We start from the raw sequence: 22,408 nt of genomic DNA, 5'->3' as shown, positions 1-22,408 counted from the left end.
TAAATATCTTTGGCAAGTGATCTAGATTGGACCAAATTTAGGAAAATGATCCTCACCCCATTGATTGACATTGATAATCTCAACCTATCTACATTTTAAACCTTTGTGGTCATTGATGACAAAGGGGGAGAAATAGTATGCAAAGATAGTGAATAGATAACAAAGGGGGAGAAATTAAGAAATTGACATAGGGGGAGAGATATGACAAAGTAAGGGATCAATTAAAATTTTGAGCACACAAGCAGGGGGAGCAAGCTCATGAACTTGTATGGTGCATTTGAATGTGCATTTCATATATTTGCTTGCATGGCACAAGTTTTAAATTGCAATATCCATGCTTGTGTGGTGTATGCTAGTTGTAGGTTTGAATGATGAAATGAAAAACTAGCATGCATAGGTTAAGTAACTAGACTCATGCTCATATTATGAAAACTAGACCCCAACTTCTAATGTTGATCTCACAGGGTATTCTCATTTTTTTGTGGATGTCTAGTTACTCATGATGCTAAGGATGGTATATTGGTGCACTCTGATTGGTATCACGCTTCAAAAGTCCATCTCTTATACCTTAGCATCATTTGGTAGATATTGACTCCTACATTTCCTATCTAAACATATGTGCAAGCTACTATCTAAACTCTTAGCACATATGTAGGGAGAGCAATTGCTACCATTTGGGGTTTATGAAACTTGTCCATATCCTTTTACACATGGTAAATATGCTTAGGCATGCAATATGGATTCAATTAAATTTTAATTCATATCTTTGTGTAAGGGTTATCATCAATTACCAAAAATGGGGAGATTGAAAGCTCTAGTTTAGTTTTGGTGAATTGATGAAACCCTAAGTGCTAACCTAGTTCATCTAAGTGATCATGAGATAGGTAGCATTATTCCAAGTGGTGAAGCAACGGTGAAGATCATGTTGATGGTGATGCCATGGTGATGATCAAATGCTTGGACTTGGAAAAGAAGAAAGAGAAAAACAAAAAGCTTAAGGCAATGTGTGGCATGGCTTGGCGTGGCGAGCAAGCGATGCATTACATTACGTGCGTGACGTGATGTGACATGTCATGCATGAGCGTGGGTTGGTTTTGCCACTTAGGCTGGCTAAGGAAGAAGAAGGGATATAGACCCAATTAAAGAGGAGTTACTTACGGGATAGTTACCACCCACTATGGTGGTGATTACTCGTAATCACTTTGATTCGTACGGAGTTTTGGGAGAGCAGGCCTCTGGAATCGGCGTTCGCATCAGGACACCTACTCAGGTGTGTGCTAGCAATCAGGTTTTTGGGGAGTGTCTCTGTGACTGCTCGCCATCTTCTTCTTCATTAGAACGTCTTCATCTCCTTCCTGGTGGTGCCCTTTCTTCTTTGGATCGGCTTCGTCTACTTCCTGGTGGACATTCGAGGGATGGTACTATGTACATCTTCCTGCACCGACTATGGTCCATGACTTTGATCAACTCACCATGAGTGGTGAAAGGATCAAGATGCCTAAGAGGGGGGTGAATTGGGTTAATTCTAAATTTCTTGCAATAATTAAGCCCTACACTTAGCCCATTTCATCCTCTTATGCCTAGAAGTGTTTCTATTGTTCTACCGCACAAAAGTTTTATACACTAGGTTCCAATCATACTCTAGCTTGGCAATTCTAAGAATGTAAAGACATGGATTGAATTGCTCAAATGTAAATGCTCAAAGTAAAGAGAAGGAGAGTAATGCGGCGATATTTTTCTGAGGTATCAAAGAGTTGTCACTCCCTACTAGTCCTCGTTGGAGCACCCATGCAAGGGTGTAGCTCCCCCTTGATCCGCGCATGGATCAAGTGCTCTCTACTGGTAGATTCTTCAACACTCTGTCGTGGTGAATCGCCCACAACCGCTCACAACATGACTTGGGTCATCCACAAGCTCCGCCTAAAAGCTCTAGTTTGGTTTTGGTGAATTAATGAAACCCTAAGTGCTAACCTAGTTCATCTAAATGATCATGAGATAGGTAGCATTATTTTAAGTAGTGAAGCAATGGTGAAGATCATGTTGATGGTGATGCCATGGTGATGATCAAATGCTTGGACTTAGAAAAGAAGAAAGAGAAAAATAAAAAGCTCAAGGCAAATGTGAAATTAATTAGAGCTTTTCGATTTAGTGATCGAGACACTTAGCGAGTGTAATCACATTTAGGATCGATAGCCATACTATTAAGAGGGGTGTAACTCATATCAACATGCGGATATCAAAGTGCCACTAGATGCTCTAACTCATTGCATATGCATTTAGGATCTAGTGGAGTGCTAACATCCTTGAAAACATTTGTGAATATATGCTAACACATGTGCACAAGGTGATACACTTGGTGGTTGTCACATTTGACCAAGGGTAAAGAAGATAGAGTTGAAAAGGAGTTAGTCACGCTGGTCACAGAGTGATAGGACACGTTCAAAATTGGTACCGAACGTGTCTGGTATTTTATCCAGTCTTGGGGTAGTCAGACAGAAGTGACCGGACATGTCCAGAATCAGGACCGGATGCATCTGATATTTGGACCCAAAGGTGAGTGACTATGTGAAAGTGACCGAACTCTGGCTTAGTGGAGTAACTGGATGCTGATGAGTTATTGTTCAGCGTCAGGTCAAAGTGATATAGCCCGAAGCACGATTGTAGAGAGTGACCGGACGCATCCGGTCGCCACACCGGACGCGTCTGGTGTGAACCAGCAAGTCTCGGGTTTTCAGCGCAATAATTCATCGACCACTAGGGAGCGTCTGGTCTGGTGTGATCGGACACGTCCAGTTGGCCCAGAGCGGCTCTGGGAGCTCTCTGGACTTGACCTGACGCTGCTTCTCCCGGGTTCGGTCGTTTTCTAACTCTGCGTCCGATCACAAAGTATTACTGTGTGCAGAGATAGCCATTGGGCGCCAATGGCTAAACAATTTGAAAGGGACATGTGGCGATCAGGCTGTGACTGGACGCGTCCGATGCACACGACCTGAACGTCCGGTCGTCCTATAGTCAGCCCAATAATTGAGTCAATAGCTCTATTGTTTGGGGTGTCTATAAATATCATTTGGCTGACTCTAGCTCAATCTCTTGGCCATTTGCATTGACATAGCAACCTTGTGAGCTTAGCCAAAGCCCTTCCACTCATCTCCATCATTTATTCATCATCTTTGTGAGATTGGGAGTGGATCCAAGTGCTTTGCTTGAGTGTTTGCATTTAGAGGCACTTAGTGTTCATGTTTCGCTGTGGGATTCGCTTGTTACTCTTGGTGGTTGCCACCACCTAGATGGCTTGGAGCAGCGAGGATCGTTGAGCAGAGGTTGGTGATTGTCTTTGGCTCCGATCGTGGTGATTGTGAGGGGTTCTTGACCTTTCCCCGACGGAGAGTCAAAAGGTACTCTAGTGGATTACTCATGGCTTATGTGATCCTCATCTTGTGTTGGTTGTGTGGCACCCTATTGAGGGTTTGGTGTGTGATGTCAATTAGCACGTGAACCTCCAAGTGAGTGAATCGCTACAATGGGAACTAGCTTGCCAGCAAGCAAGTGAACCTCGGAGGAAAAATCATTGTGTCTTGATTGTCTCCTTGGTATTCATTGGTATTGACTCATTGGTCACTTGCCATGGCAGGTATAACCATCTTGCTCTCTTTTCTTACATTACCGCAAACTAGTTGTCAAGCTCTTTAGTGCAGCTAGTTGTGAGAGCTTATTAGTTTGGTTAGTGTGGATTTTTAATCAGCCTTTAAGAGCACACTAACTTAGTGTAGTAACATAGCCATTGTATGGATAGAGACTATAGAAACTAGGAATTGTGGTAGGTGGCTTGTATTTTTAGTAGGCTAGCGCAACATTCGCTTCGCCTCATATTTGTCTAACCGGTTTGCTAAGTCTTATTGTAGAGATTTTTAATAGGCTATTCACCCCCCTCTAGCCATTAGGACCTTTCACCGCCGAATGATCACCAAGCTTCCAATCACCACCGAGCCTTCTAGGTGATGGCGATCACAAAGAGTAACACTCTCACTTGACCAAGACAAGCCTAATAAGGAAGGTGGATGCACACTTGCTTACTCCATATGCACTAATGAGGTCATTTATCTTGGATTACCAAATCTCAATCACCCTAGTAGGCTCTTGCTCTCCCTTGCACTCCAAAGGTGTTTCTCAGCTGAACAAATAGATAAGAGAGCTCAATTGGACGTGTAGGATATGTATTTATAACCCCCCCCCCATTTAAAACATAACGGTTGGGGTCCAACTTAGCATCTTTCGGAGTGACCAGGACAGTGTCGGTCAGTAGCCAACGGCTAAGTGGCGTCACCCTGTCAGAGAGGGTCATGAAGTGACTGGACGCAGAGGAGCATCTAATCCTCCTAGACCTGACACGTCCAGTCCTCAATTTTCCTCTCTAAAATCTTACTGATGTTGACCGGACGCTACAAACACAGCGTCCGGTCATCCACTGTTCATCGTCTGACCCTTCATCAAAACTAAGACCTAGCTGGTACAGTTGGTCGGCACCAGGCGCGTCCGGTCCCAATCAAAATGTTGCATCCGATCTCTCCTCGACTTCTGCTGTGCGTGCTGAACACTGACCGAACGCAGCACCCGTGAGTCCGGTCAACACTAAATCAGCGTCCGGTCAATCATTTATGAATGAAGTTGACTCCAATCGATCTTCGAGCTATTCCTAAGCTACATAGTGCTAAGTTTGACAAGTGTGCACTACACCTAACCCATTAAACTCACCTAGGTCAAGCTACTAATTCATACCCCCTTAATAGTACGGCCAAAGGAAAAAACAAAGTCTTAAACTACTCTAAGTATCGCTCCAACGTCAAACTGACACTTAGAACTAGTCCATCATTAACCTTGTCGTCCATCCTTTGAAAACCGAAACGATTTCCATCGATAGGGGCATGAAAATCATAATTGCCCAAACAATCATCATGACCATGATCTAAGTCAAGTTGTCTCTACAAAATACACGTTAGTCACAGTAATCCCATATCATCATTAATCACCGAAACTCAACTAGGAGCACAGATACTTTCAAGTGGGTCTAGAGCCACCGGTGCCTTGAGCATGGGTCCCTCCGCTCGGTACATCTCTATTCTCAAATTGATTAAGTTCAATCTCTTTTTCGCCATGATCAGTATGATTTTCATCAACATATTTATTGCTAATTTGAGTAGCAGTAAAATCACATACGTGCACATATTTGTCATCACAAATTTATTATTATTTTTCTGAATTAATTTTAATATGAAATTGCCTAAATTTCTAACAGCTAAATATTTTTTAGGAGCATGAGACAATTATACTATTGTAGATAGAAGTTGTTGCTATGCAACTCGCAAAATTATTTTTTGTGTACAAAATAATGACTATAGAACTGTATGAGACAACTTAAAATACAATATATAGATTGTCAGTGAAATCATCTCAAATTAGGTGGCAATAAATAATTAGACTACATATAAGACATCATTCACCAATATATGCCTATACATAAGGTCCCATACATAAGAGGGAAGAAAAAAAAGGCTCATAATGACCAAGCGGGAATTGAAGCAGAATGACCAAATTAAAGTTTCATGTTATCAACACCCTAATCATGCTCCCTCCTTTTGATGCTGGGCCACTCGGGTCTCGAGTCTGGTCACGAAGGCTGCTACTGCTAGCCTGCTACTCCACTTGAACCATTTTGACAGACCCCAGATTAGTGGTCAAGGATGTGATTCGATTCGTAACGGCAACATTATCAGCCTCTGGTCACGAAGGCTGCTACTGCTAGCCTGCTACTCCACTTGAACCTTTTTGACAGACCCCAGATTTGGTCAAGGATGTGATTCGATTCGTAACGGCAACATTATCAGTCTGTTCGCTTGCTCGTAAACGATCGTAAATTTTCAGCCGGAAACAGTGTTTTTCTCTCACACCAAACCAGCCAGCAGTAAATAATCCACGATACGATACGGCCTCCCGAACAGGCTATATATCAAATGCACTGTATGTAATGTAACCTGTACGGGTTAAGGGCTGCTTAGTCGTGTATGTTGACCATCCGCCTACTAAGGAAATGCAATGTGCGCAGCAGTATATATAACAGCCGACCGTGTAGTATACCTGGCAAGTGACAAAATTTATTATGTGCGAGCAATACAGAGACCATATAATTTCTACTATCATCAGCAAATATAGTCAAGCTATAAGGCAATATAATACATACACACGTACCCACCCCTATAAACAAAATCAATCACTAGTCGTATCGTTATCGATGGCACATCATGTTACGCTGAAAAAATAGCTGTTAAATCTTAGAATGAATTCAAAAAAATATGAATGCCTACATTAAATCGATCACTTAAATTTAGATGGACAATTTACATCACAAGAAACCTAACTAGCGCTCTCGATTCTTTGTATAGTGATGTAGTTTTAAGTGCATAAAATCCACGTCAGGTTCATATCCCCTTTCTACGTTCTAAAAAGATGAAAAAAAGTTTTTTTTACGACGAAAGAAGAATTATATTAGGTAATAGCTCGTTATAAGCACTCTGGATTATAAAGTATCCAGAAACTGATTTTCATCTAAATTGTACCCACGCTATGAATAGCTCCAGATCTGAAAACTAAACATGTACGAAGCTTTGAAGTATGGATGACCGCACAGGCAAATACTTAGCAAAAGCCCTGAGAACAGATACCCAACGAATGACGGCCAACATTCATGTAGGCGGAGTTAAGAAACTTCTTCTTTCTGGTGTCTTGCTTTTTCTTTCTACCTACCGAAGAATGAGGAAGACTGATCTAGAACTTATTCTCCCTAGTCCTTCATCGTGACCAGATCCAACCACAATAAAACGGAGAAGAAACCGGAAAAAATTATTACATGGCGGCGATACCATCTCCGCCTTGATGTCACGGTCCGGAAATAAAAGTCTACATATCATACCGGTGAGGATGCTGACGTCGTAGTTGTTCGTCCTCATCTTCAACGGAGCCGCCATAGATAAAACGATTCCACCATACCCTCTCGCCGTCGTCGGAAGAGGAGAAGGAGATAAATCCCAAAACCAAGAAACCTGGTATGGAGAGACCTAATTCTAAAAACTCGAGTACTGTAGAAACTTATTAAAAACGATGTATCCCTACTCCCTCTGACATCTGGCGATATGTCGAAGGGGGGGGGAAGGGAACCAACCGTGGTGGAGGTGGGGGCCGGCGCCACGCTGGCGGTGCGAGCCACGAGACCTAGCACGCGAGACGCAAGGCTGGATAGATCGCGTCGCCCAGGGAAGGGGTCGCGCGGCACGTGAAGGAGTTGGTGGCAAGATGAAAAAAAATGTGTGCGTCGTTAACATTACTTGTTGTTGGTGCAGAGACTAAACGAACGTATTTCTTCCGTCTGGTATTTCATTTTTTCCTTTACACCTCAGGTGGTTGGAAACAATGCATATAGGGAAAAGGTTTTTTTCCCATGACAAGTGTAGTTAAGGTACGTGTTGCAATGGGCTGTGAAAATGAAGCTTGCAAAGTAGAACTTGTAGGACATATGATTGCCGGATTGTATACCATGTGAGAAAAGAGGCTCAGATGGAGTTTCTCGAATAAAGAGATACTCTTTTTTCTCATTTATATGTAGGATTTGTAAAAGTCTTTAGAAATACTAGGATTTGTAGCCTTTGATCAACGATTTCATGTATAATATATTATCAATTGCTACAAAAATAAAAATCATATTAAAGTATATGCGAAATGTAAATATAAGTAATTACAGAGCTGTAAACTGAGCGTAGCTCAGCTGGTTATGTTCCTTAAGTAGAACCTGTCCACCTTGGTTAAGTCCTTGGCTTGACATGAGTGCTTTAAATTTTTTTAGGATTTAATGACATTATTCGTTCAGTGACCATTGAAAAAGAGGCGCCTGTGATGACTTTCTCGACTTCAAGATATTTTGGCTCGGCCTTTCGAAGGAGCTCATAGGGGTAGGATTTGTTTGTGTGTATTCATAGGGTGTGTATATGGGCGTGTTTGTGAGTGTCTATGTTTATAGTGTGTAATTTGAAAAGAAAAATAATTACAGAGTTCCTGGCAAAGAAGAAGTGTAATCGTAGAGGTTGACTTTTGAAATATGAATATGAAGAAACATATAGTGTGACTTAGAAATACCATGGTTTTCAAGATACTCTGTCCAATCAAAAGTGTTGGTCGCTTACAGCATCTCCAATAGCTCTAAAAATCACTTGGTAAATTTATAAGTTTTCCAAATGACTCAAAAAATTGGGTACATATTTGTTGGCTTCCTCCAACAGTTTTCAAAATCCCACTCCTAAAAGATAGAATGTAATTGTACATAAAAAATCATAAACTATTTCTAAATCACACCAACCGCTTTTATACTTTCTTTCTCTCTTGTACATTTACTATGAGGAACCTTGTCTTACTTCTTTTTCTTCCATACGTCCTTCCACCTTCAGATTAGCAGGATGATACGCGCGCATATATATCCGCGCCTAGGGATGCTTTTTCAAGTGCCAAAAGATAGGGATGTGGGTTTGGGAGTTGTTGGAGATGTTTCTTTTTCAATCGCGCCAAAATTCCTAGATTGATAGATTGTTTTGGGTACTCTTGGAGATGCTCTTAGTTATATGTTAAGTCAAACTTCTCTAACTTTTATCAAGTTTATAGAAAATGCAACAAGATCTACAACATCAAATCGGTTTTATAAATCCACCATAAAATTCTTAATGTATTTATTTGTATTTCGTATTTATTATGATTTTTATATGGTCAAAACTATAGGAGTTTGACTTTTAAGACATGTAAAGCTAAAACAAATTGTAGTTTTTGGAACGGAGAGGGTTAACGAGATTTGTCATGTCTACACCTCACAGAATTCTTAAAGCAAAGTATTTTGTAAATCAATAGGTTTTTAACATGACTTAAAAGAACACTTTGTATCTAAATAGGGCTTAAAATCATATATAGTTGTTCGATATCTAAATTAACTAGTAGAGTACATATCCAAACGGCTACAGAAAATACTATCAAGTTCGTTAAACTATGGAGAACAACAAGTACTTGCCTTCAAGCTTAAAGGCTTGTTTGGTAGAGCCGCTCCTCTTCCAGATTCTCTGTGGAAGCTAATGTTTCATGGGAAGTGAGTCTCTAGTTGAAATTGATTGTCTAGGAATGAATTAAAAGAAACTATTCTTTCAGCTCTCAGCATCTTAGTTCATTTCAGAGAATCACTTTATAGAATCAATAAAAATCAGTTTCTCAATAAAAAATTGTTTGGCGGAGCTTCACTTGGATTCAGCCTTGAAAGCTATTTTGAGAGCTCTGTCAAATAGGCAGTAAGTATGTTCTAATTCCTAGATGTTGCATGTTCCACGTCTTAAAGAACTTTATTTATGTGCTTCTTGCCGTCAGACAATCATTATTTTGGTTTACGTAGTCAGCCCCTAGGCTGCCTACATGTGCTTCCATCAACAATGTGTGTCTGAGCGTGCTTTCATCAACAATGTGTCTGGCCACGCTCAGCAGCCATGTGTAATTATTTTTCCAAATTTCGTTCATGGCCGGCACTACCTCACGCAAATGTCTACTTGCACAAGAGTCAATTGATGTTTAAATTGCTTATAAAAAATATTATATATTTATATATGATGACAGAACTTGAACATGGAAAGGGATCTCCTTTGAAGGCCTGCTTGGTTTGTGGCAATTGTTGGCCAAAGACAAAATTTGGTCTGTCCAGGAAATTCTGCTTCTATTTGATTGGAGGCCATAAATTAGCTTGCCCTATGGCAACTTTAAGAGACTCTCTATATCCTTCCTAATTGTTAATAATAGAGATTTTGATAAGAAAATACCCTTCATCAGCTTCTTTAGGTTATCCAAATATTCTATTCTAGATTTCTCATTAGCCAAAAATAAAAAAAACAAGAATAACTCTCTAGAATACACATAAGATATAGAAAAACTATTAAAAAGTGAAAAAATATAGAAAATTAATTTTATATATAAATGACTTTTCAAATAATGATTTAGAGAATGAAATTTAAAAAAGTGTCGAAGACGCTCTAATAAAGCTACGGTAGCACACGGCCGAGCAATTTGGCGGTAAGACTTTCGTTGCCTGCATATTACATATTAGTAAGAATGAAGTGGAAGAAGGGCATTGGTTGGTTCACCAACTTTAAAGTACAATATCTCTTCAGCTCAGAGATGTTTATCCAAATTTCAAATAGGCTGCACCATAATTTTATCAAGAAATTATGATCCATGTTGGATATATTTTGATGGAAAAGAAATTTAGTGACATTTGGACCCCAAATACAATCCAAATGCATTTTTACACTTATTAGTTTTGGCACTACCCTTGACTTGGCATTGACCACAATCCAAACATCGCCTTTTCTTGTTGAACCTTGCCTGGATTTGGCATTGCCAAATTTGGTTTGGCTCGTGTATGTTTACAAATCAAACAGGCCCACTGTGCCAAAATTCAAACCAAACATGAAGAATGCATTTTGGAAAAACAGTTCACATCTGACTTGAAGATAGAACAGAAGATGATCAACGCCGTCCAAATAATTGCTGTGCTGCAAGCTAATAGTGACACACTGCTAAACTGGAAGCACGAAGCAGTGGCAGGCACAAAAATATTAACTTTGGATGCTCTTCTGTCAGCAACAACCTTAACCACATTCTCAAAACCTCCATAAATACAAGTTGCAAGTAATCAAGCACCACCGGTACTCACCAAATTCCTTGACCAACAGCGTTGCATCTTCCAGAAGGAAGAATCTTAGTTGAAGGAGCAGGGAATTGGTGTCTCTTCTACTGGTCAGCTTCAAAGTCAACCGATGGTGAGTGGCCTGGGAAATGGCCAAACTTCCAGAGAGGAAAAACGATTCCAACTGGTGCCCGTGCCCAACCACATTGAACATTCTACATGCAAGATTGAGAAGACCCTTTTGTTCCAACACCGTGTGTAAGACGTCATGACAAAAAGGAGTAGAAGCACAAATGAAATGGGTGAAAGTTCAGAAAACCATTCAGGTCCATGTCAACTTAGTCAGTGGAGCAGAATAGTCCGACAGAGAAACATTTACAAGTGACAAGAACACGGTATGTAGGAAAAGAGAAGCAATCAAACCTCAGAAACAAATTGGAAAAAGATAAGGCTTGCCGGTAATGTTAAACAGACTGTGGTACCACCTTGATTATTTTTCAGACCATCTAGCGTATATGTTATATTCATATCCCAGCCAACACCAGAGCAAGATTTCAGGTTGAATGAAGATCTGCTGAATGTTGTTCACAACCAACAAACTAGCATGTAACAGAACAAACAGAAGAATAAAACCTATCAGTTGAACCCCCCTGCCGAGTCTATGAATTGAACAGCATCTAATAAATTTCAATAACATGAAAGACATAGGCAAAATTATTGATATTCCACATATCGTCAGAATGCTTCCTTACATAGATCGTCTTACTAACTACAAAAGAGAATGCAACCAAATCTGTAAAAATGCATAGGCAAGCATGGCCACTTCAGTATCTGCAGCTCAAATTTTTACACTCATATTTCCCATGTTTGCATCTTACTGTGATACTATTTGATTTAATGACCCTGTTCTAGTTACGCTAAAAGTACACATCCTATAATCAGGATCCATATCAGACATCACAATCACATCAACATAGGACAACCTCTTTAGTGTATGAAGATGAGTAATTAACTCCCATCATACCCTGTCTCGAAAAAAAGGTTGATGCATTACATCCCATCTGAAGCTACAATATGTACAGAGAATGAAATGACAAGGTAATTTGACTTCATATCCAATGCCATTTTTTCCCATAATCAATAGTTTATGAATGGAAAGAAAGTAGATGTCAATGTAACTTCTGAACACAGATGAAGAACAAGTGGCACAAAAACATCTTCACCTTCCAAATTTACTATTCGGAGCTTCTTTGCTATGTAGAACAGTTGATACCTAAGCATAGTAGCATTTATGTCATAAGTACAAAAGGGTTTTCAACAGTGGACAGTAATATCCAAACAAAATCATACTTTTGAAATGATGATCTGATGGCCTTGTTTACACATCATATTTTTCAACCCAAACAATTGTTTCTAAGAAGATTACAGCATGCAATTGCATGAATCCCTACTACTAGGACGAAAATCAATAATAAGTATCCTCCAACAGAAAAGTCTAGCAATATAAACTAAATTCTTTAACCGAAATAAGAATAAACAGCATGGTACCATCCAGAACGACAAACAGCGATACAACAAATAACAGCACCAATTAATTTAACATACAGATATAAAAGACTTTAAGGGGCTCAAGGAGCAACCATGGCATCCAATTTTCATGACTCATGACTTGTAGAGCAGACTCCATGTGGTTGCCTTCGGAATATGGAAACAGACAAGCTCCTCGACATCAAAGCACCCATCCGCGCTTTCCATCTTGACGGCCTGCCACTGCTTCCACTCGAAAGCTCCAGTACTATCCGATCATCCAAATCCTCTGGCAGCACATCACTCCCGGCATTGTCTAGCACACCACACTCATCCACACTCTGACCATCCTGCAACTCACCAGCTCCACCAGGAGTGTCAAAATTCACAGCGAGAGCTCCATTCCTGCTAGCCCGGAGGCGCTCAGCACACTCGGAGGTCACCCGACGGCACTTCTTTACCTTAACCTTGACAAGGCGTGGGCAGCCTTCAGCAAGCTTATTCATCCCTTCATCAGACACCGGACAATGCCTTGATGCACAGCTTACGCAAAGCAGCACATTTGGCAGCAACACATGAGATCTCCGCATCACCAAACGTGTCGGACCCACACAGCGCAAGCCGCTCTAAGGTGGGGCAGTTGGCAGCAATCAATTCAAGACTGGATGATGTCAAATTCACACCAATGAGGACCAGTTCCTGCAAGCTGGCACATTTCTGTGCAACCGCAGCAAGCCCCCGGTCACCAATCCTGTTTGCTTTCCATCCATCAACATGCAGCTTGCGGAGGCGTGGCGACTTGGTGGCAAGCTCGGCTAATCCGACATCAGTGACCTCAGGTGCCTTGGCAAGGTAGAGTACCTCGAGCCCAAATAAGGCGGCTACACCCCGGTCGCTGACCTGCAGCTTCTCAAGGTGGAGCTCAGCTAGGAGGGAATCCCTTGGGACGTCCTGGAGCACGATGTCCCAGTCACCCGAGCATCTGATAATCTTGAGGGTTTTGAGGTTGGGCGACTGGATGATCAAATAGGAGAAGCACTGGCCGTTGTAGAGCTCCTTGAGCGATAGAGATTGGAGGCGCGGGCCGGAGACGGAAATGGGCTCTGACTCAGCGAGGCCACGGAGACGCTTGACGGACAGCTCCTCGAGGTGGAGGCAGGAGCGGAGGACAGCCTCGATTCCCTTGGCTCCGAAGGCACAGGAGCCGACGGAGAGCTTGCGGAGGTTAGCGGCCGCGGCGGCGAGCGCGGCTACCCCATCGTCGGTGACCGCGCGCAGGGAGCGGAGTTTGAGGCGCCAAAGGCCCGGGCCGAGGCGGTCGGCAACTTGCGCGAGGGCCGGGTCGCCCACGCTCTCAGCGCGGCGGTCGCACTTTAGTGCGAGCTTGGAGACGGCGGGGAAGCGCGCGAGGAGGCGGGGGAGGGCGGAATCGGCGAGCAGCGGTGCCCTGGCGTCGAGCGCGAGGCGGAGGCGGGAGGCGGCCTCTACGGCTAGCCAGCGGCGGCACACGAGGGAGCAGCGCTTGCGGTCGCCGGAGCCCAGGAGACCGAAGACGAGGGCGAGGAGCTCCTCGGGGAGGTCGGCGGTGTGGTCCTCCCCGGCGGCCTCGGCGATGGAGGAGAGGACCTGCGGCGGTGCGGAGAGCGCGGGGGACGGAGGCAGGGGCGGGGGCTTGCGGCGGCGCGGGGCGGAGGGGCACTGGCCCATGGGGCACGGGGCGGCGGCGGATCTGCCGAGGAAGGGGAGGAGAACGGGGAGAGGAGTGGGTGGGTGGGGAAGGTCAGGGATTCAGGACGCTGCGGACGCCACCAAGGGATTCAACCCGATTAAGTGCTGCTGTCCGTGGGCTGCGCGCACGCCATTTTCTTTTTCTTTTTTCTTTGTATTATTATTGCTACTATTAATCACTGCATTTGTGTGGTTTGCCTGGGTAATCGCGCGGAAAGCATCCCTGCCGACCAGTTTGAATCCGCCCGCCGATCCCCCCTCCCCCCGACTGGACGGCGGCCCACGGGAACGCGCGACGGCCCAGCAGCTCCCAGGCGGGAGCGCGCTATCCGCGCATGGACGCCTGAGTCGTGCCTGTTTCTCCCGGTGGTTCGGTTGTTACGTTTTTTTCTTTTCTTTTTTCTATTTATATTTCATTTTTATTTTCCTTTATCTTTTTCTTTTCCATTTCCTTTTTCTTTTCTCTATGTCCTATTTTATTCTTCTTTTTATTTTTTCTTTTTTCTTTTGTTTCCTTTGTGTATTTTTTCGTTTTTTTCTTTCCTTCTTCGATTTCTTTTTTCTTTTTCTTTTTCTTTTTTCTTTTTTATTATGTGGTCTTTGATTTGTCTGTTCACTTTTTTATTTTTATCTTTATTTTATTCATTTTTATTTTTACTCAATTAATTATTTTTATTTCATTTTCTAGTTTTATGTTTTATTTTGCATCTTCTCTTCTGTCATATTTGATTCTAATTAATTAATTAATTAATTTTATTTTTTATATTTTATAATATATGTGATGTTCACGTAGTATACATGTGATGTTATATGATGTATTTTTTATGTCCGTGAGTAGAAATGTGATGTTCTACGATGTATTTTGTAAAGTTCAGTATACATACATTGATGTTCTAGAATATTTTTTATGATGTTCGGTAGCTTTTTCTTCTTCTTTTTATTTGACTCTAATTAATTACATCACAAATTTTTTTACATTCTATGATATTTGCGAGTTCACGGTGTTTAAACGGGCTAAACGGACCGTTTAGGCGAACAATGCGTAGTATACATATGATGTTCTATGTTATATTTAGTGATGTTCAGTGTAGTATTAATGTGATGTTCTATGATGTATTTATGACGTTGGGTAGTATACATTGATGTTTATTTAGTGATGTTCGTGTAGTGTTAATGTGATGTTCTATAATGTATTTATGATGTTGGGTAGTATACATTGATGTTCATTTAGTGATGTTGGTGTAGTGTTAATGTGATGTTCTATGATATATTTATGACGTTGGGTAGTATACATTGATGTTCTAGGATATATTTTGCCATGTTCAGTACATTTTTTCTTTTTTTTATTTGAATCCAATTAATTACCTCACTAATTTTATTTTTATTTTCTTTTTATTTTTACATTTCATAATATATATGTTGTTCATGTAGTATACATATGATGTTCTATGCTAAATTTTATGATGTTCTTGTAGTGTAAATGTGATGTTTTATGATGTATTTATGATATTCTGTAGTATATATGTAAATATTTTTTTCAAAATATACCCAAGTGGGATCTTGATTTGAAGGATTTTTATTGTAAGAAACAATGTGACTGCAATCAAAAATTAATTTTGAAATTCCATTTAGGAAATATAACTTTTCAACTATCTTTAAGTATTCACACGTTACTTGCAATAGTGGAAATATTCTGTACTTATAACAAAACCCTTTGTATGGTGCGGTGGTAGGGAACTGATTTCTTGGACCATGATGATGAGGTCCTGTGTTCGATTCCTTGTTCTCACTATTCGTTGTGAATGAGTGTTTTCTATTTTCTTTTTTCGGAGAAAGGACGACGTACGAGAGTTTGTGGGCTGATAGAAGATGAAAGCGAAGCGTGGCCCAACAACATAGAGCGCACAGACTCAACGCAGAAGGGTTCGTGGGCCGCCGGAAGCGAAGCGTGGCCCAATTCAACATAGAGTGCGCCGACAAAAAATATTTTTAGTGGTCGACGTTGTGCTCGCTACCACCCGGGTCTGTGTCTAGGCGCCCCCGTAGTCGTGTGCGATTTGGGTAAAACAATGACATTAGCCATTAACGCTGCTACTCCCTACGAATTCAATAATTACCACTGCAAATCCTTTTTTCTAAATGTTGCCTACAATGAAAGCTTTGTTTGACCTTCTAATAAGAAGGATTTTTTTTATAAAGAAATTGAATCTGGCTTCGTCCCTTAACACTAAAGGGAATCAGACCACTTATTATTACAGAATATTAAAGTACTCTCTTTGTTCCTAAATAAATGTCGCTTTTGGTTTTCGTACCGTCAGTTTGATTGTATTTGTAGAAAATGCGTGCAACATTTGTAGAAAATGTTGTTTCAGCTGATGGTTTTTGCGGCTGATAAGCTGGCTACGGTTGTTTTATTGTGAGAGAAAAATATTATACCATGGTTGATAAGTCAAGCTGATGAGTTCGAGTGAACATCACGTTAGAGTAAATTCCACTACCAGTCCTTAAACTTATGTCCATATGTCATCTCAGTCCCTAAACTCTCAAAATACTTATATGTAAACATTGTTCGGGCCTCACAATAATCCTATCGGATCCCTATGTGATCCTTTAATTTGTTTAGGTGTGTCACTTTGATCCCAAATGCTATGAAATAGCTTGCAGGGTCAACGTGCTTCGGCCACTAGCCGCCCACACTCGGTCTATGTTGACGGTCATTAATATCAATCATAAACCATCAACATAACCTGCATATATGCTTAATTCCATCACCAAACATAGGTCTAGGGGTTTAAACTAATAAATTCTATGAGTTTTGATGAATCTGTGTTTATAGCAGGGTTAATCAGAAAACTATCAAGGTGGACCTATTCATCAAGGTAAATCACGTTTATCCACGACGAAACTGACTTGGGAAGACTCTAGAGGGTAAACCACCGAAGATGGGGCCCACCTATCACTGAGACAGGTCGACCAGCCCCGCCTATAGGGTAGCCAGCCTATGGGCCCACTAGTCAGCCTCCGCTTTGAATGTTGATTTCCCACCGCCTCCTTGATTGTATCTACGCTATCCTTTTAAGTCAGTTTGATCCTGAGGGTCCAGAATTGACGCTACCCTCCTATATATACAGCAATGTACCCTCTTCCTTGGAGCCATCCTAAAACCTTAATTTAGATCCTCCTCATCAAAATCAGAGTCAGCTATCAAGAGAAGATTTGTTCTCCATAGGATCTAGTCTTATAAATAGAAATAATGAGATAGAGAGTGAGGGAAGAGTTTGGAGGAGGTGTCAGCCTGTCGATGCTCTCTCTCTACGAACTTGTACCTTGGCGGATCCAAGTTCTATCTGAGCTTGCCTCTGAGATTTCTTTGGTAATCAGCTTCTGATTTAAGTAAGCATCTTGTTTATATTATTCATCAGGTTCATAACATGTCTAGGTGCTTTATTCTTTACCTAAATGAGTAAAGTAGTAATTATAGTGTAAGCATAGTGCTTAGACTCTGGTTACTTGTGGATGCACCCTACATTTCGGATCAGTGGTAGATCACAATGGTGACTATATAGTTTGTTGAGTCCTTTATTATAACAGAACCGCCCAATTTATACAAGATTAAGTACGGCTGTCCCCGCTAACACGTTGACACACACATACTTTCACTTATATAAACCCGATAGTTCGCCGAGTGTCACGAAGGACCTCAGCAAATAAACATCACAACCAAGATCACGTGATTAAGCAAATACACATCACATATACAGAGTTGTAGCGGAAATAATATTACAAATGAGTTCACAAGTAATAGTACAAGTTTGGGTTTCAAAATTGATTAGTGAAAACAACATAGCTTTCAATTGATTACATTAATATAAGTTCCAAATACATTGTTAGCATAAGTGACATCCTTAGACAAAAGCATATAGATGAGAACTAAATATAGAATCACCGAGCCCACCGGTGGTTAGCCACCATCTTCAACAGGCCGAGAACTTCACCTGCAACATGGTGAGATAAACCCTAAGTACTCGAATGTACTCAGCCAGACTTACCCGTCGGAAACCAAAACAAATAACACTAAGGCTCATGCATAGCTTAATTTAGTAGATCTGGCTGACAACCTTTTTGCATAAAAGCTTGAGTAACCATTAACATTATTTACCTGTACTAGCAGTGACTTTTAGATATTACCTACCATCTATATTAGCACCTATACTAATCAATCACTTGATTAAGTTGCAAACAATAATAACCATATCAGGTATTTCATGGCTCATCATCATTATCATCATCATCATCATTTAACCATATCTTTAAATTTAGTGAATCTACGTTGCCGCTGCTCAGTCAAGTTCTCACTATTCGAGAGAGACGACGATTCGAATTGATTCTTATCCAGCTGGAGGGGTATTCCTAACACTCACCCAATCCACCAGATCAATGGTTTCCTCAGGTCACCTTTGGTACAACTCAGGAATCGTGGCTCCGAGCAGCGCCGCACCCTCAGGGAGTCCACTCTGCCAGGTGGTCAATCTCACCTCGGACTTACGCCAATAGCTCTCTGCACATCCTTACTACCGCCAGGGTGTGCACTTTCACTTCTTGGTCTTCTGGCCTGAGTTGAGCTACTCAGCTTCATGGTCGAAATGAGTTATCCGGCCAACTAATTGATAGGCATGCGTTCAACATGACATGAGGATGTACAGCGAATTAGTCCTTAACCGACACAGACGGGGATAGATTCACACCCAAGACCTCCATGCCTTGTTGCTGCACTATTGTCATCCCGCCTAGTCTCTTTTCATTATTAACACATGGTTCTTTTCCATGATAGCAATTATAGCTAACCGTGACCAGAGCTCATCCTACATCTCGCAGGTGACAGGAAATCACCCGACTTCTACCGGTCTAAGCATAGCTAAGCATCATTAGATCCTACACTTACTTAAGATTCATAGGATTTTATCTAGACAAGGTAAGGATATAATGCAACAATTAGTTCCAACCAATTCCTATACTTAATGCATCATCAATAATAAAAGATACTCAAGATATTTGTAAAAACATGGGAGGCTTAGAATGCTCCGAGGCTTGCCTGGAATCCAACACTAGGTCAGTGTTTGTTAGATGACACTCGCTAAGTCCTTCCATCTTTAGGATAGGTTCACCATGCACCTTCCTCAGGTTCGACTCCAACATCCCATCCGGCACGTGGTTCATCTAGCGTACCTAATTGAGATGCATGATGCAAGTGTATGAATGCGGGGAATGGTAATAAAAGATGCATCACCTGAAATATTGAAGACAAGCACAAGGCTATACCACATGACATGAGTACATTAGAGAGCAAGCTATTCACATCAAACCAAACATCGAGATAGCAAGTACATCAAGCATGGCATATTAGTTTACTTAAGTTCTATCCAAATCACTTTAACTTACCAAGTTTAGACAACCTAATATACAATTGCTCATCTTCAATTAAGGGCCTAGCACCTGCAACTAACAAGTTATCTTAATTAGCCTAGCATCTAAATCATCACATCAACTCATATCAAGCGAACAAGTTATTCACAGCAATCACCGAGTCAAGGCTGCAAACAGCAGTAGCTAATTTTACTCATAACAGGAGTTGTACTAATCCAAAAGACATGCAACAAGACAATCTGAAAATCTTATGAAATTGTCTAGAATTCATATTTAAACCTCTCAGCATGATTCCAAAGGTAATAAGGTCAAACAGGCACATTTATCAAATGTAGTCCAGAAATTCCAGAGAGCTACAATTTCTGAAGACCAACCTAGAACAGTCATAACTCACAAACTATTTGGCCACATGCCATGAAACTTTAACACAAGCTAGTTAGGTGAGTTATCTACAACTTTCTTATTATCATCTTAAGATGATTCTTCATATAACAAGGTCAATTAATCCAATGAATGCATCTCTGTCTAAAACATGGACAGAAAATAACATGCCACTTTAAACAGCTATAACTGAAGTTATACATGTCCAATAAATGTGGTTCTAGACGTTTTAGAAAGCTTAACAATTTATAAACAACTTTGTTAGAAACACCTAAAGCTAATTCTACTATTAAGATGGCCCCACAGTAAGAACAAGGAAACCCTATCTGGGTTTGGGCAGAAACAGCCATAGAGATTTAAGCAAGTATAACTCAAGATCTACTTAACCAAAAATCATGATATTTAACTTTTTGAAAAGCTTATGAAGATTACTACAACTCATGTATTGTCATCAAGTCATGATTCATAACTTAACTGATCCAATTAATTCAAACATGTAGACCTATTCAGAATAGAAGCAAAGCAACACATGGCATTTGTTATTTTTGTAACTCTTAAACCATCATACCTAAACTCCTGAAATTTTTACCAGACATTAAGAATAACCTTAGTAGCACTCCACAAAAAGTTCACAATTATTTGAGCACAACAACTGCAGTTATAAAAAAGACAAATAAGACTAGCATTCAAACCCTAACTGCACAAATCCATTTTTATAGCTAAAACTTTAAACTAAAACATGCCATATTATAGATCTAGTGCATGGAGAATTTCACAAGGATTCCAAAAGGTCCACATTTGTTATTTTAGGATTTTTCTACTAATTAATACAAATTTTCAAAGTTCATCATTCAAATCTATAAAAATCAAAAGAAAAGGAATGTAAACTTGCATCGGGGACCCTGCAGTTTATAGAAATTAAACCCGAACAAACAGATCCTTTAGTGCACTATTCATAAGAGTCACTGATTCTTCACTTAACCCCCTAGAGAATGTCACATTCATGTGCGTGGTCCTTCCACCATTTCACTTGGCCGGAAACAGAGCAGTTCACCAGAGCTCGCTGTTCTGACCGCCCTGGTGCTCGTCAGCGATGAAGTAGGGGTTTCGGAAGCATCAATGCGCCTAGAAGCACCCGTAGGACGTCCAAACTTGGATGAAGATTGCTGATGGAGGGCCATCCACGTGAGCCAGCGATGGCCTGCGGCAGCCTCGCCGGCGGCAGCAGCTGCTGGGGTTGGCCGACTTGACCAGCAAGATCCAAAAGCGGTGGTGAGCACCCAGGGGCCTGCGCACACTCGTGGGGCTGCTCAATTTGGCTAGAGGTGGACTAGTTTAGCCTGGCCACACGCACAGGCATCCGCGGCACTGGTGGCCACGCGCTACGGCGGCGAAGAAAAGCCGAGGAGGGGCACGAGCGGCCAAGGAGAGGATGGCGGAGTCGATGGCAGTGGATGCAGGGCTGCCAGGCGCTTGGAGGTGGAAGAACGATGGCGACCAAGCTCGAGCTCACAGCGGCATCCATGGCGGCCACGTCCTGAAGCGCACGCGCAGCACCAGAGAGCGAGGGAGGGAGAGTGGGGAGGCGAGTGAGTACTGGGCAGCTCGGGTGCTCAGTTGAACAAGCAGGGGCACAGCAGGGAGGTAGGGCACGCGGCAATGGTGGGGCCACGTGGCGTCCATGCACGGCGACCACGTCGGCAAGCTGTCGAACAGGTGGCGGGCACCGGTGTGGACAAGGTGGGGAGCTAATTTGGGCCACTTTCGGGCCGAATCAAACCTTGGGCCAAAAATGAAGTTTGATCACCTCGGCCTGCTCTACATTTTCTATTTAGAGTGTATAGTGATTAGAGTTGTAGATTAGTGGTTAATCAAGTCCAAAGTTGACACTATCAACGCAGTTGACAGCGGTTAAGGCAAACGCAAAATTGATCGTCCAACCAAAGTCAGACTGGTGCCATCTTTTTGCATGCTCTTCTTCAAAATATATAGTCCAACTTTTATTTTGGGATCAAGTCAAGTTGCTTAATGAAATTTGGAGAACACGAGACGCCAATGCCGATGTCGATGAATTTCTTGACTTAGAATATTTCTAAGTGCTGAAATCAACAGCAGGTTCCAACTTTGAGCCACTGCTAGACTTGGTTCTGAGCCGATCCATGGTATACTCCAAAAACAAAGTTTCTTCTACATAACATGAGCCTCAACTTTTATTTAAGGTCCAACATCAAAACTTGTATAGAACCTATAGTTCTACTTTGACCAAAGTAGGATCACGATAAAACTTAGATTATCCTTTTTGATCCATTGGAGCATTTTCTTAGCATTTGCCCAACATGAACCTTTCATGACTTTTGTTGTAGAGTTCATCTAGAGTCATTTGGGCAAGGTTGCAAGGTTCAGGTTGATGACCTACATTTCCATTCACTTTATAAAACAATTCAAGCAAGGACATAACTTGTCATTTCATGTGACTTCTTGATTCCAAACTTCATGAAATTTTTCCATGGATCAATATAGATGGATATTGATGTGAGACATGTGAAACAAGTACATCTAGCATTACCCAAGCATACTTTTTAGAAAAGGCCGCAT

General features: G+C 41.4%; 1 pseudogene; it reads right to left on the bottom strand.

Moving 5' to 3' along the window:
* Nucleotides 1-12,249: 12,249 nt before the first annotated feature.
* On the bottom strand, nt 12,250-14,060 carry LOC136551508 (F-box protein At1g47056-like; annotated as a pseudogene).
* Between the last annotated feature and the right edge of the window lie 8,348 nt (nt 14,061-22,408).

The sequence above is a fragment of the Miscanthus floridulus genome, chromosome 4 (genome assembly GCF_019320115.1).
Source record: "Miscanthus floridulus cultivar M001 chromosome 4, ASM1932011v1, whole genome shotgun sequence".
In the NCBI taxonomy this organism is placed as follows: domain Eukaryota; kingdom Viridiplantae; phylum Streptophyta; class Magnoliopsida; order Poales; family Poaceae; genus Miscanthus; species Miscanthus floridulus.
Note: the sequence above shows the minus strand (reverse complement) of the source record. Positions and strands in the feature narration are given on the sequence as shown.